Raw genomic sequence first — 14405 nt, 5'->3', positions numbered from 1 at the left:
GCATACTTACCACCAATGGCCTTGTTCTCACTCGCCCTAACTACTAATGGGCTGTAAATACAGTCTTTAAAAAATAACCCAGGTTTGATGTGGATTTGTGTTCACCTGTGTTAATGACATGCCAGGGAAATAGATTAGCTGCTGTCTGCCTGTGACTCACTGCATTATGCATTTTACCACTGACCTGGCTTGGCCTATTCCAACGCTGACTGAATGCAAATCCAGGTTTTTGTCATCTAAAGGAACATCTCTAGCAAAAGAGAGCTTTTATAGCAGGAGCAGAAGCAGCTCCAGTTATTGTTTGGTAAGCAGTTGTGTGTCCTGTGGGACTGTTCCCAGCCTTGAGTAACTTCAGTGGGAAATAACTAAATAGCTTTAAAGGGATCGAAGGGGAGGGGAACAAATGGGCTCAAGGCAGCAGAAGAGTTACAGCATAATTAACTCCCAGACCGGCTCATTGATGGTATGTACAGCAGGGCTGCACAACCCTCCCAGAGCTTCCTCCTCAGCTAGAATTAAAGTTTAATTCAGTGTCAAAAGGGCATTAGGAAAAAAAAAAGTACTGCATAGGACAATGGGGACAAGCCAGTGAACTTCATGGAGAAGGGATCATGACATGGCCATTCTCCCACACAGTTTGCAGAATGGGCAGATTTTAAGGCGTGCCTGTTGGATGGTCTGAAGTAGACTGAAGAAAGTCTGAGTCTGGGCCATTTGGGAGAGAAAATGATGGAAATATCTGCCTGATGCCTGGAGAAGCTATTTGTTTTGACTACTGCTGCTGCTATTTCCCTTAAGGTTGGAGCACATAGAAATTGTGGAAAATCAGTGCCCAGAGTGGAGAAAAAACATTCTCTTCAAGCAACTGGGAGGCTGTGCTTGGGCATCCTGTGCCTCTGTGCTCAAGACAGGAAACCCGTTATCAGCGGCTATCTTGCATATTTAACACCAGAGCAGACCATTTTTAGTACCCGCTCCTCTACACCATAAAATTATTTCCATCAATAACCTTGAAGCAAAATTTAAACTAAGGGCCAGAAAAGGCAGTGAAAATTTTCCCTTATTATGCTTGGTATGTATAATCTTAGCCAGAAAGAAAGAGAATTTTTTATATTACAAATTTGTACATAAAAAAAATGTGCAACATTTTCCTTCAAGCATTTTATATTCACCTTTCAGCTTGAATTTTGATCTTTTTTAATACAATACATGATTCATACAAAGAATTGTCCAGCAACTTCCAAGTAAATTTCAATAAACCCAAAATGTCTTCAAAAAGTATAAGTCAAGCAATTCTTAAATTATAGTAATATTTTATTTACTAGATTTCTTCTTTATTTTTAAAATAAGTCATAATTTTTAAAGGAGGGTACATTTAATTTTAAAGATATTATTCACACTTAGTAAAAATACTCCATGTATGAACTAGTTTACACTTGACAGAGATATGCCTCGTAATTACGTCCCATACTTAACAAAAACATAATTAACAACTTGAAAATTGTTTCAAATTTTAAACACACTCAAACTGTTCACATAGGATGACAGAAATGAGGCAATTCCAGTTGTTTCTTTGTTTTTTGCCATCTTTTTTTATTTGGAACCCATTGTTCAAATGCAGGAATACGCAGTACAATGGACAATGCAAACTCAAATGATTCCAAGCCATTATAAACTAATTCTCCAAATAAAAGCTTATTCTCATTTAACCAGGAAGTCTCTGGATTAACTTCATAGAAAACAATGCTTATTTAAGACAAATCATAAGATGTGCTGATTTGAAGAGTGTGTGTGTGTGTGTGTGTGTGTGTGTGTATAAATTCAACAGTAACCATAACTATTGTCTAACATTTAGTTCATTAATTAAAATAGGAAAAAGTATTTTATCAGAACATCATTTAGAATTGGGGGCACAGGATGATAATATGAAGCAGATCCCACTTCCGTTCATTTGATTGTTGTTTTAAATGGCTTTGAAGATTAGCACCCCTGTTGCTGTCATTGGGTGGTCCTCTTCCACTGCTCTGCCCTAGGTGTGCATACATCTATATTCTTGCCCATGATCCCAGCCAGGCCCAGGATAATCTCAGCAGGAGCGGCCCAGGGCATCTTCACTAATACCAACTATGGTGAGGAAGAAGAAAGGTACTGGGAAGGAGTCTCCTGTATCCAGCTACTTCTCCTGTCAAGCCCTCAATCAAGAATTCCAGTCACAGTGGCTCTTTCATTCTTTCCAACAACTCTTCCAAGGAGGGTTGTAATTCCCAGTATTTGAACATAAGAAAAAGTAGACTGCTAGAAATAATGTGACTTATCCAGTAGCGCACTGCTTTTAAGTGGCAGAATCAGGATTATAACCCACATCATGCTGCCCAGAAAGGAGGTTTGAATTACCTCCTGAAAGGGGCATAGTGTAGTCTGTGGTATCCATGGATGACCCAGAATTCCCTGACCGTGCATCAGTTCAGAGGAAACAGGCTGAGAGTCATGCTGCTCTAAGTAGAACAAACCCACCTCTCTGGGGGTCTTTCCTGAGTTAAATCAATCGCCCCTCAGACACTAACCCAGTACCAGGAGAGAGTCTCCATTTGACTCACGAGATAGAACAAGTTCCATCAGAGGGTTTCTGAGAGTGTCACCTAGCTTGCTTACTTGCTTTCTCTTTTCTTTCCTTCATTTTGTCTTTATATCTTCCCCTTTCTCTCAATTTCTCTGTCTCTCTTTCCTTCTTTTTTCTTTCTTTTTTAACCTACTTCCTTACTAATGTTAGTATTTTGGGTGAAATTGCTAGAGCTATCACATTAAGAGAATTTCTCATTTGGGACCTTGCATATTACAAGTAGCTCCAAAAAGCTAATGAATCCTCTTTACTACAAGCCAGGGAACATCTTGCATCTCTCTTTCTTTTCTCTGCTTCATTAAAAAATGATAATCTAACCTATGGCCAGAGTCAGAGGTCTTGCTCACTTGTTAGTATTGATTAGTATTTATAACTGGTATAGTGTTTTCCTCCCCCTACATAGTGCATATTGCAATTTCAAGAATCATGCTACAGGAAGTTTTGGATCACATAATAAGTGCAAGATTTGGCCAAAAATGAACCTGTATTTAATCTCATTCTCTCTTCTGTCTAGTTCTAAGGAGAACTGTTTTGTCTCCTTTTGTTGTCCTTGTGTATAACCAGCCTCCTCCCCAGTCACCAACAGGGCACAGTGGCATAGTTGGAGCCAAGGACAATCCATGGCAGAGCCTTCCCTGAGCTCTGTCTCCTCTGGAGGATGCCCTTGACCCGCTTCACAGCAACAAGACAGGTGAGTGAGGAAGGCCAAAGCAATTGAGTGCTTCCTCTCCCCACTAGCCAGCAGAGGGACAGTATCATTATCACCATTTTCATCTTTACTAGCTAACTTGTTCCAAACCCATAGGAGAAAAACAAGCATCTTCAGAATATGTGTCAGTTATTAAGTTCAGCTGCATATAATACTAGCTTTAGTAAGTGACTTAATGACATATAAGTTTATTTTTCCACTTTCCAAAGAGGCCTTCCTTGCATGGCAGCCCAAGGAGGTCATGACAGATACATAGTTAGCAGGGACTCAGCCACATGTTCTCTTTCTTCTCCATCATCTTCAGCACATGGATACATCTCCAAGGTCACTGCAGGCTCCAGTGTGGCTGATGGAATGCCTGCCTCCATCTCTGCTTTCTAAGAGAGAAAAGGGAGATAGGGGAAGGCAAAAGGCTGAGATGGCATTCTTAAAGATTCCTGGAAACCCAGCCAACAACTCCTGTTTATAAGAGCCTGGAAAATATATCTCTTTTTTCAGGTACAACACCAGAATGAAATTAGAGCTCTGTTCATGGGGAAGAAGAGGAGAGGTAATCCTGAGTAGGCATCCCACATCCTTTGCTACAAGCTAGGTGCCAGCTCTGAGCTAAGAACTTTATACACATTACCTGCTTCTTCCTCAAAATACTGCCACTAGACACATGCCATTAGACCCAGAGAAGTCTTAGGGATTACTAATGCAACAACTTGGTTCTATTCTGACACTGGAATAAAGCTTCAGAATTTAGAGAATGTTCCTCAAATCTCATTTAACTCTCAAAAACACCCCTTGAGGTATATGTTATTCTTAACTTGGTTTTTCTCTTATTTTTCATTTATTCTAATTAGATATATATGACAGCAGAATGCATTTTGATTCCTTGTACACAATTGCAGCGCAACTTTACATTTCCATGGTTGTACACGATGTAGCGTCACACCATATGTGCAGTCATACATGTACCTAGGGTAATGATGTCCATCTCATTCCACCATCTTTCCTACCCTCATACCCCCTCCCCCTCCACCCTCTTCTTTTCCCAATCAAAGTTCCTCCGTTTTTCCCATGCCCCCCATTATGGATCAGCATTCACTTAGCAGAGAGAATATTCGGCCTTTGTTTTTTTTTGTTTGTTTGTTTGTTTTTTGGGGGGGTAGGGAGATTGGCTTACTTAGTTTAGCATGATATTTTCCAACTGCATTCATTTACCTGCAAATGCCATGATTTTATTCTCTTTTAATGCTGAGTAATATTCTATTGTGTATATATACCACAGTTTCTTTATCCATTCACCTTTTGAAGGGCATCTAGGTCGGTTCCACAGTTTTGCTATTGTGAATTGAGCTGTATAAACATTGATGTGGCTGTGTTACTATAGTATGCTGATTTTAAGTCTTTTGGGTATAGACCAAGGAGTGTTTTTTTCCAGGGAGAAAGCTGAGGTCTAGAATGGTTTAAGTGACTGGCTCAAAGCCACAAGTTGCAAAACTGGAACTAGCTCTCAAACCTCCTGATACCTGGACCAAACTTTCTTTTCTTGAAAAGAAATACATCAATGTTTATAGCAGCACAATTCACAATAGCTAAATTGTGAAAACAACCTAGATGCCCTTCAGTAGATGAATGGATAAAGGAACTGTGAGATAGATATATATGTACATACACACAAACATACACACACAAAAAAACACACACAATGGAATATTACTCAGCATTAAAAGAGAATAAATCATAGCATTTACAGGTAAATGGATGGAGTTGGAGAATATTATGCTAAGTGAAGTAAGCCAATCCCCAAAATACAAAGGCCAAATATTTTTTCTGATATATGGATGCTAATCCATAATGGGTATGCGGCGGGCGGGTAAAGGAGGAATGGAGGAATTTTAGATAGGGCAAAGAGGAGGAAAGGGAAGGGAGGGGCATGGGGGTAGGAAAGATGGTGTAATGAGATGGACGTCATTACCCTAAGTACATGTGTGAAGATATGAATGCTGTGACTCTACTTTGTAAAAAATTAGAGACATGAAAAATTGTGCTCTATATATGTACTATGAATTGAAATGAATTCTGCTGTTATGTATAACAAATTAGAATAAATGAATACATTTAAACTAAAAAATAAAAGAAAAAGAAAAAATAAAGATGTAGAAAATTCAGGGAACTTTTTATATCATCAACCTTTTCAATTTTTCCAGGTTATTAGGAATAAAATAGTGTGATCTTATCTTGATTTGCATCTTGCTGATTGCCAAGAAGCTAAAGTTTTTGAAATGCTTATTTGCTTATTTGCTATTTAAATTTACTCTTGTTTGAATTGGAGTCTTTTTTTTATCTTTTTTTTTTTTTTTTTTTTTTTGGTGCTGAGGATCGAACCCAGTGCCTCACACATGGGAGGCAAGTGCTCCACCACTGAGCTACAACCCCAGCCCTGAATTGGACTCTTCTGTCTTCACTCATTTTCAAGTGGCTTCTTTTTGCTTGTAAGTATTTTCTTTTTCTTTATGTAGTTTGGATATTAATCCTTTGCCTGTTGTATCTGGTGCAAATTCTCCCATCACCCCGTCCTTATCTCTTCAGTGTTCCCTCATGCAGAAGCTTTTAATTCAAAATAGTCAAATCCATAAGTGTTTTTCTCTATAAGATGCAATTTTTTTCTACTTTAAAACAAACCTTCTCATTCTTGAGATAGGAGAAAGTAAAGAAATTCTGTATTTTGTTTTCATTGTTTTATTATTGTGTTTCTCATTTATTTTTGCATGTTGTGTGAAAATGAAATCTAATAATGTTTTTACTTGAAAATTCTCCTAGTGCCATACATTTAATAAAAGATCTTTTCCCCAACTGACACTTTAGTACCACTTTTTGCATACATGACCAAGTACCATATGTGTATTGATCTGTTTCTTGGTCTTGTATGCTATTTTATTGATTTATTTTTCTACTCTAAGTTATCTTTCCTTTTAAGTCCTCCACATTAAAAATAATGCATATCTGAACCTGATGCCTACTTTCCTTATGCTAAGCAAGCCTAAATTTGGTAAGTGCCTGACAGTTCTCCAGGTAAGTAAGATAGAAGGCACACGGTCCCTTTGACTTCCAAGCTGGAGATTCTGAGGGCACTACTGAGGGGGTCTAGCTGTCAGAGTATATACCCATGTAGTAGAAGCAAGAATAAATTTGGAAGGTAGTGAGCAGGACAGAATGAATGTCGAGTCTACACCCACACCTCATTCTCTGACATCGCCAATGCCCACATACTATTTATGATCATCATTCTTAATATTAGTTGACCAAATATGCCAGTTTTTAATAATAGAAGTACATAAAGATTTAAAATCTTCAGTTTTAAAATCATATTAATTTTGGAAACTATTTGAATTCACATTATATAATGATCTGTAGTTTACAGCACATTACAGGGTTTGTGTTAGTTTTGCATCGCTCTGGGAAAAAAAAATACCTAAGAGAAACAACTTTTAAAGATGAAAGGTTTATTTTGGCTCATGGTTTATGTTGGTTTCCGTCCATGATATGCTGGTAATATAGGTCTTGGAGATCAGGAACAAGCCCTCATTAAAAACCCAGAAATGTCGAGGAAAGTGTTGAAAGCTTGTTTTACTTAAGAAAAGAGATAGCAGTAGATTTCTCTGAAGAGAAGGAAGCCCAAAGCTGCATGGGGGTGGAGGGAGTGGGTTTGTCTTGCTCTTTTGTAGACCCCAGAACCACCCCCCACACAACACACACAAACACACACACATAATTTCTCTTTCTTCTCTGCCTAATGGCCGAAAGGAGCAGGAACACAGTGGGTAATGGCTAGCAATTTCCTGTGCCTTGTGCTGGGAAGTTCAATCCCTTCCTGGAGGTTAGCTGTTAGTAACCCATTGTCTTTTCTTTGATAACCAGCCCTCTTCTTCTCAAACTCCATCTCTGACTGCCAGACCTTCGCCCCCTGCCTCAGTCTGCTGAGGAATGTGGCATACCCTGTCCTCTCAGGCCATGTGGGCTGCAGGCAGATTACTTTTAGGCAAAAGAAGTTATGTGGGGAGTCAGTACAGTGGGCTCACTTTGTAGAATTATTCTCTTAACCTTGTGTCCCTACCATCTTTAACTATCTGTCCCCTTACACTGGCTCTGTTGGTCCTGGGCCTGTGGTGAGGCAAAACATCTTGATGGAGTGCATGGAGCAAAGCTACTCACCTCATGGCTGTCAGGAAGCAAAGCAAAAAAGAGGAAGACCTGGAGTTCTGACCTTCAAAAGCACACCCCTCTATAATCTAATTCCTCCCACTAAGTCCTACTTCCTAAAGGTTCCGCCACCTCCCAGTAGTGCCACAGGCTGGGGAACAAACCTTCCACATTTGGGCCTTTGAGGAACATTCAAGATCTAAACTACATCAGGGTTCAACTGTCTGTGCATGTTATGGTCTAGAGTCTGGCTCTTTGGGAAAGGTCTTCTATAGCAGCTGCACATATCACGGGCAGAGAATGTTAAGACTGGGCAAACATCTTGCTTACATCACCTCAAAGGAAGGAAAGATAAAAAGGAAATAGATCACTCATGGCAATCCTGAGTTGACCATATCAGTTCTCTGTCATTGGTCTGAGAACCTAGACTCAGTCCAGAGGACAGGAAAGTAGGGAGGGTGGGGACCAGCCAGGGGCAGGTGACTCACAGAGCCCAAATTTTGATCATCAGCCAACCCAACCATCATGGTGAAGAACGTGAGTCATGATTCTTAGTCAATATCAAGAAACAGCTTCTAGGTGATGAAATGCTTTGCAACTCAACATTCCAGTCCTATTTTTCATATTCTACAAATCATAGAGTACCTGATCTGTAAAATTTCAAAAGTCCTGCAGAAAACTCCTGCATGGCAGCATTAAGAATATACCATAGTCCAATCAGAAGACTAATTTCCATATTAGAATGTATTCTTCTACAGCTGGACTTTCTGTAGATAAGGAAGGGGGAAGAGAACTTCTAAAACACATTGTCTTTCTGATTCTGCTGGTGAGGTTTTACAAAATATGGCCATCAAGATGCTAACTGCAGAGTCAACATGAGTAATTGGCTGTCTCCATGGTTTCTGACATATTCCCTTTCCCCTATCTTTTCACAAATAAAATTTTGCATAATAGAGAGGTCAGTTTTATTCATTCAAGGAAACGTGAAACTATTTCTGATTGATTTCCTCTAATTTCTATCACTAAAATTATATAATATTTTAATTAAATCTGAATTTTTAAAAAATCTTTTGACTATAGATTCAAGGATATTTGTCTTTTAAAGTGTGTTTTTTTCCTCTAGTAAAGCTATCATGGTTCTTTGGGTCTTCACCAAACAAAACAAACTTTCTTTAAAAGGAGGATAATCCAGGCTACTCATTCAATATAAAGTGGAACAATAAGAAGTGGAATAGAGGATAAAATGATTTTTTGTCCTCACTTAAAATCATGAAGGAACTTTCCCTTAACATCATCCTCTGATTCCATGTCTAGGGATTACATTTTAGGTAAAGCTGTGTTTGAACAAGATTCTCCCACTTCATCCAGTAATGAACCACCTTGGGCAGGATCCAAGACTAAAATACCTGCATTGTATTATGCATAATAGTGGGTCATGTTTATGCAGGGTCCCCATGCAATTATTCATAAGTTTTTATTCCTTTTTATTCCATTTCTTAACATGCAGACTTGACTGGCATGCTTACATCAATTGCTCTCTTTCTCTTGCTTTGTTGTGGTTATGTGTTTTAATGCAAACTCTACCTCCTGAAAGATATCCAGCTCCATGCCAGCTCTATGGAATCTGCAGATCTTCTCCCTAGAATATAAAGCAAGAGCTTGGGTTTAATTGGCCAAAAATGCATTTGCTAAATGAGGCTTTCCTCAAATGTCACTCATTCATTCAGCAAGTCTTTACGGAGCACCTCTTGGGCTCCAGGCATTGTGCTTGTCTGTGAATACAATAGTGAATGAAACAGATGTACAGGACTCTTGCCTGTGTGATGGTTACCACACAATGGCGCAGACAGCAACAAGAAAATATCTAATTACACATTGTGTTAAATGGGGGTGGGAACAAACAAGACAGCAAGTAATGTGGTGGAGAAAGCTCTGCCTAGAATAAGCAAGGGACACCATGGAAGGGTGCCAGTTAAACCAGGTCCTAAAGAATAAGAAGACCTAAGCATCCAAAGGGAAGCATGTTGGCAGAAAACCCATAGATGGGAAGGTCTCAGGCCATCTTCTCTCGCCATCTCTGCCTCTATTCCTCACCACCCCCATTAGCCTCCATAGGGCCAGTCAACTCCTTTTCCTCCCAAAAGCCTTCCTGCACATCCACTACAGCCTCCTTCAGCACCTCATCTGTCCCCCCCACCCCACCGACTCACCATTTAACCAGATGCTGGGTTGTATTGTCCTCAGATGGTTCCTGTGGTTAAACTCGTCTCTCCAACAAGTTTTGTAGACCCACCGAGGACGGAGGGCATGTGCCCCTTTTGTACCCCATACCATGTCTGCTGCAGCACTGGAGCGGAACTGACGGGGACAGCATTGAAATGAACTGAAGACGTTTAGACCTACAGGGGCAGGTGAACAGCCGTGGCTAAGCTGCTTTTCTATCTGCATCTGTTCACATTAGATGAAATGCAAATAGATAGGCCCCATCTCTCTCTGTTCTATTTAGCATTTATATGACACCTTTCAGCACAGAGAAAATGAGTAAGTGGAACCAGAAGTGGCTGTTCCATGTGCTCATCCCCTCACTCGACTCCAGCCAGGCATCTGGTCCCCACCTGCCCCTCACGTGCCCCTCCTCCCCAAAGGGGCAGGCTGCACACACCAGTGTTTTGCTTTCAGCACAGCTCTTCCCACAGAGCCACACACTGTTGAAAGAATGCATTGTCCGTGCTAAAGGGAGAACGCGGGTAGCACATTACAAATCTGAGCTGTTAAGTGATAAATGAGCAATGAAAAGCATCCTGACATCATTAAGGTGTTCCTGAACATGCTGTCTGCTCCAGCCTCACCTGCTTCCAACAGTGGGAAGGCAGAATTGCTGGCAGGGTCACCAAAGCCTGGCTTAGCAGTCACCAAACTGGACCATTTCAACCTCATGAGGATTTTCTAGATTCTGTCAATTGGAGACACAGACATTTCATAGAAACTGGTAGATTCACATCTCTGTAAACTTTCTTAGAAGGTAGGGCTCCCTTTCTCCATGTGAAGGTGAACTTACCTGTTTTACGGCTTAGAGTATTGCCAGAGTTTGAGGCAGTCCTTCTGCACTGCCTCCCACCCCAGGTTCTAGATGTCCACCCCCAGTCCTCCACATATGGACTAGTCCTCTGTAGAACCCAGACCACATCATCCACATATTCCCAGCTGCACCAGGGTTCAGCATGGACAGGGAGTCAGAGAGAGTGCCATTTAGGTGGTAGGTAGAGCAGCTCATGCAACATGTATGAGGTGGAATCTGCCAGGCCAGAAAGGGCATCTGTTTAAAATTGTAAACTTTAGAAGGCTGCCTTGGGGCCTGAAAGCAACCACTTCCTCTCACCCCAGAATGCTGTAGCATTCTAAGTCTCTAGAGAAGAACCTGGGTATTGGTCAGCAAAACCAGTGAGGAGACACTTATTTACTTTCAGGGACTCCAGAAGTCACTGGGGTAGAAGAGGCACATCACTCAACAACAGCATACCTTGGGCTCTATTCCATGGAGCAAGAAAGCATGTTTTGCCTATTTCGTGGTAACCGTTATTATTACCTGGGAATGCACGTGGTAGCCTGGGTAGTGACTGGAGATATGCTTCAAAGTCAGGTTTCGTAGGTACAAGTCTTATTCTTTCTCTTAATAGTCATGTGACCTTGGACAAGTCACTTAGCATCTTGACTTAGGTGAAATTATGGCATCTGTAACATCAAATAGAACAAGGATCCAATGATGGCAAAAGGAAAGGACTCAGCACAGTGCCTGGCGCACAGAGGGGAGAAGTGATCATTTAATCTTCATGGTAGACCTACTTAATATGTCGCCCACTGAATTATGTGCTTTATTTAATCCTATAACTTAATCCTACAATAACTCGAGAAGAGAGGGCCGGTGCTTAGAGCCACTATGCTGTATTACTTACGTTGTTTCCCTAAGAGAAATATTTTCATGTCAGTGGCTATTCCTGCCTGCAATTTTCCCTTGAAAAATGGCCCCAGGATGGGTGCTTCCTGAGGGGAAGCTTTCTCCATTAGCTAGACAGGAGGGGAAATGTCAGGGCAAGCCTTGACCCACCATTACCAAGAAATCAACTGTGGAAGTGAGCCATCTATCTCACGCCACCGGGCTGGACTCGGTGATTAATGGGAGACATTTAAGATGAATAGACTTTCTTGTTAAAATTTTGAAAATTAAAGATCTCAGAAATGTAACCCCAGAGAATGAAGGGAATAGGGCAGGGGGAAGGAAGAAGAAGTGAATTCTCTTTCTAGTTAACCTTCTTTCAAAAACCCGATCCCTTTCTGCCAAAATTTGGAGAACATCCTGTGCCTTGTCCATGTCTCATGGCTTTCCTTGACTCCCTTCTCGCCTCAGAGAAGACATGAATCCCAGCCAAAATGGTTACCATAGTATAAAAGTTACCAAGTGAGACAATAGAACAATTGACTACGCAGGCACAGGCCAGCAGCTAGAAGTGGGAGACACTGGGAGATAGAGAGTAACATGGACCCCCACAGGTATTATTGCTGTAGGTCAGAAGCCAAGTACACAGGCCATGCTGGTAGAGCCCAGAGATCCTTAAGAAAGAAAATATATTCAGCTGGACATTTCTTGAGACCAAGCTTTGAAAGAGCTCAGTACTGTCCCTGTCACCACAGCAAGGCACACACTGCCTCATTCTGAGATGGGCTCTAAGACCCGGCCACCCATGTTCCCAAATGTCACCACCAGAGTACCACCTAAATGAGTATGGCTGATGTTTATTGATCCGTGTAATTGTGATAAAAGTGCTGTCAGCCTTCCATTCAGATCACAGAATGGACACATGTGGAAAGGGATTCTTCTTTTCTGGTTTTACAAGGATAAGGAAGGAAGCCAAGCCACGCAACTGGTAAGTGGCGAAGCCAGAATCGGAGCCCAAGTCCTTTTCTTTGACCTTACAGTCACTGCTTGAAGATGAGGAGAGCAAAGAGGAAGGAGAAGAAGGGAAGAAAGGATGAAAACAGAAGAGGCGTGAAGACTAAAGCTGAACTTGGCTCTCACATGCTGCCTTAACAGCTGACAAAACATGGCGGGCCTCAGCTGGCCTGGCCAGAACTCCCCTCCCCACTGTGCTCCCAAGGATGAGGTCCTGCAACCAAATAACCCTCCTTTCAAAGAGGCCAGGTGCACTTCCTGCTTCTCCCTGAATTTCAGTTCCCTGCCAGCTCATGGAATTAGTCACATAAACCAACCACATCTTCTCTCCGGAAGCAGGAGGCACCCCAACCTCTTGATACTACAAAGTTGACCTCCCTATGATGGTTCATTCTGTTTCCAAATGCAATACCTGTGTGCCCTGCCTGGTGTGAGGTGCCCTCTTCCCCACAACCCCAGGGCCAGAATCCTTCCAGCACCAGTGGATGAAAAGGAGGTGATCAAAACAGAAGGGAACCAGATCAAGAGAAAGGGTAAAGGTCAGCCCTGAGATGGCCCATCCACAGATTCAGCCATGGAGTACCTGTGTGAGTCCATAGGCTGTGATGCTGTGGTTAAGAAATCTGGAGACAGATAACCTAGATTCCAATCCTTTTTCTACCCATTCCAGATGTGAGACCTCATGTAAGATACTAAATGTCTGTGTGCCTTCATTTCTCATCTGTAACACGGGGATAGATAATAGCAACTATCCATGCAATGTGACATTTAAATAAAATAACCCATGTACAGCTGCTACAGAAAGCCTAGCCCTTGGCAAAAGACAGCTGTCATTAATATCCTAAACCCTATGTTCTGGGATCACTTTTTCTCTGAATCCACCCGAGAACCCATTGGCCTTTCCTCATGGAGCCTTTCTATTTTTACCTACCTGACTGCAATATTGCCTGTCTCTGAATCTTATGCAAGGAGTTTACAAGTTAACAACTTAGGAACCTAGTTCACCTATGCTGCCCCAAAAAAGAGCACAGGGATGAAGCACTCTGAAACTGCCACAGCTTTTACATGGGAAGGATGAGGGAGAATTTATTCTTGGAGTTTTTTAAGTGTGTTGGAATCAACAAACATGCTATAAAGCTAGAGCAAAGTCTACTGTTTATTAATGTTTGGATATTTATTCACCAATAAAAGCTCCCATTTATTGAGTGTTTACTATGTGGCGGCACAGTTACAAGCATTTAGATTGCCAACTCATATGCACGGCAACCCTCTAAGGTAGATGTAAGTATTGCCCTAATTTTGTAGATGAAGAAATCGAGGCACAAGAGATTCACCGATTCACTCAAGGTTCAGAAATTCTGTTGAACTGGGAGGGTCCAGGCCATGAGCTCTTTTCAAAGCACTCCCAGCGGGGTCTCCTGTGCTACTGGGTCAAGAACTGCTTGACTGAGACAGCACACGATCCTGTGATCCTATAATCACATAATGCCTAGCACTGTAACTATTTTCTACAGATGTTTTATGTCTCCAATTAGATTATAGACTCCCAGGAGCGAAAAAGCTGAATAGGAACAATGTCCTAGAATAATTTGGAATCTGTTCCTTCAGTACTAGCTCCACTAGGCATCCCAGAGTAGACATTTAATACATTGATGACTCTAAGCTTGGATTACAGGTTCTGTGAACCTCTGCTATTATGGACTGCCAATATTCTAGGTACTTTATATCAATTCTTTCATTTATTCTATGAAGAAAGTTTTACTAATGTTATTCCCATTTTTTAGATGAGCAAAAAAAAAAAAAAAGACAAAGGAGTGAGAAACACACAACTAGTAAATGGCAGAGAAAGTTGAGCAATGTGGTTCCTGAGTGTGATGGAATCCAGTATGATATAATAGAAGGTTTGGGGAATGGGAGAGAGGAGAGAGGGAGAGGAG

The 14405-nt window shown here is 41.3% G+C and overlaps 1 long non-coding RNA gene across 2 annotated transcripts in view; it reads right to left on the bottom strand.

Annotated features, from left to right (window-relative positions):
* Window positions 1-1335: 1335 nt before the first annotated feature.
* LOC120885447 (uncharacterized) overlaps window positions 1336-14405 on the bottom strand; it is a 39856-nt gene continuing 26786 nt past the window's right edge. The window contains exons 2-5 of one of the 2 annotated variants that reach the window (XR_013436613.1): window positions 11107-11252; window positions 9731-9919; window positions 9047-9159; window positions 1336-3706 (exon numbers count right to left, since the gene is read on the bottom strand). This is a non-coding gene — a long non-coding RNA (uncharacterized LOC120885447). Of the gene's footprint in view, window positions 3707-9046; window positions 9160-9730; window positions 11253-14405 lie in introns of both variants that reach the window. The other variant, XR_013436612.1, reaches the window with a different exon arrangement.

This window comes from Ictidomys tridecemlineatus, chromosome 1 (assembly GCF_052094955.1).
Source record: "Ictidomys tridecemlineatus isolate mIctTri1 chromosome 1, mIctTri1.hap1, whole genome shotgun sequence".
NCBI lineage: Eukaryota > Metazoa > Chordata > Mammalia > Rodentia > Sciuridae > Ictidomys > Ictidomys tridecemlineatus.
The sequence above is the reverse complement of the archived record's forward strand: the minus strand, read 5'-3'. Positions and strand labels throughout refer to the sequence as shown.